The following is a 2,049-nucleotide window of genomic DNA, read 5'->3' as shown; positions in this document are numbered from 1 at the left end:
TTCAAAAAAAAAATTGAGAAAAGAAAAAGTTTCTGGGTTTTTAGTCTTTCTACATTAAAATTAAACATCATATTTTAAGCATTTTATATTTTTTATTAATTATCAATCAAAATATTAAATCCTATATTTTTTTGGTTTTTCGTTTTTCAAAAAAAAATTAAGAAAAAAAAAAATTCTGGGCTTTTAGTCTTTTTACATAAAAATTATGTCATTCTAATTATTGGATAGGATGGAGTGTTAATCTAACAATTAATTGCCAAATTTGTGTCAAACTAGTATATTTTCACTTTTTTATACATGTCACAAACCTTGTTGAAACACATATTGAAACATCTACTATAGTTTTTTCTTTTTTGTTATAGAGTGTTAAAACTAAAATATTACCACACAATCACACAAACTAGTTTTACTAGTTGTGTTACATAACACGCAAGCAGAAAACTTAAACACCAAAATCAAATCGAACACATGAACAGTATAATGTAGTTTAATAATTATACCAGAAAAACAATAGAATTCAGAAAGTTATGTAGATTTTAACAACATGCCCATCTACTTGAGAAAGCCAATCAATATAGTGTATTCTAAATCAAACACTATATAAATTTGATTGGCAAAAGGTGAAAACTAGAAAGTTAATACAAACTATATTTTCTAAATTGAGACACTGGTGTTTTCTAAGGCTAATAATAACTTTTCACATCCTCCTCCTCCACCAGGATCTTGCATCAAATCTCTTCATCATCAATGCAAGCTGAGCAAAAAAAAAAAACAAAGGAATCCGAATCAGAGAAATCGAAAAGGAAGAATCAATTATCCAAATTCAACCATGATTTTTTTTTTATCAGAAATGCTAAACTGATACCATATGAGTGACACGGAACTAAAATCTTTTTTTCTAAAACTTAATCAACAATCCAAATTCTACGCCTGAGAGCTGATCTGGTTTCACACAACCTAGTTTCATCCAGAGATCACACAGATACTAGTTAAAGGGAGAAGTATAGAGAATGTTTATCATATTACCTCCACAGCAGAAACAGCAGTAGCAGCAAGAAAGAACCATGGCAACATCTCTGCAAACAAGAGCAAACCCACCACCAGATGAAATCTCGGTGCTGCCTGATGTCGCCGTCAAGGAGTTTCTGCTGATTGCTTTGGCTTTGTTTCCCACTGTTCATCCTTTGAAATCTCTTCTGGCTAGTGCTCTTGAAGGAGTTCCGAAGTTTCAATGATGGCCACAGATGCATCTCTTCTACAAAGTTGATAAACACTAAAGCAGTTCTTGACCAGAAAGCTCACACGCAAAACGATCTTCTATAACGTCAACAGCACCTTGGATCTAAAGATTGGCAGAGAAATCAAACTGAGAGAAAGAACAAATAAACAATTTTGAAACTACAAGACCAAAGAGAAAAACAAAAGCAGGTAAATCTCAAATTCTCACAAGAAGTATATGAGCAAGAAAGGTTAATTCAACCAAGAAAATTCAATAGAGTTAGAGAGAGTCACCAATTTGCTAACTTCAAAACCAAACTCAAAGGACAGTGTTTTGCAATTACCAGGAAATATATTTGTTGAACTAGTATAGCTACTAACTCGAGGAAGATATAATAGAAAGGGTGAAACAAAGGACTTTTATTAAGATAGTCAAAGATCGTCGAATTACAATATAACCGTTATAAGCCGTTCGGCTAATTACAGAGAATTGTGCTTCTCAAATGACTAACTGAACTATAGCTTAGAATCGGATTTACTCCTGACTCTTGCCCGATGTTACTTGATGGTCTCTGCAAGCTGCTCCCTTGGTATTTATAGCTGATGGGACGTTTCACCTCTCTGCCTCGGGATCGATGTGGGATTGTCCTCAAGTAAAGTCGGCGATCGTTCTTATTCGGGCCGTCATTTATTGGGCTGTCCGTCTTAATTGGGCCTTCCAGGAACTTAATCGGCCCGACAAGTGGGTTTTAGTTGGTCTACCTTCCTGGGTTTTTGGGGTGACTGTTTCGATAGTGGGCCTGCAGGAAAGCCTGTTAAGGCTGGGTGAAA

At 34.7% G+C, this 2,049-nt stretch overlaps 1 pseudogene; it reads right to left on the bottom strand.

The window, feature by feature from the left end:
• LOC104723362 lies at nucleotides 475-1,577 on the bottom strand (annotated as a pseudogene).

This window comes from Camelina sativa, chromosome 2, assembly GCF_000633955.1.
Source record: "Camelina sativa cultivar DH55 chromosome 2, Cs, whole genome shotgun sequence".
Taxonomy (NCBI): Eukaryota; Viridiplantae; Streptophyta; class Magnoliopsida; order Brassicales; family Brassicaceae; genus Camelina; species Camelina sativa.
This window is presented reverse-complemented; position numbering and strand designations above follow the sequence as displayed.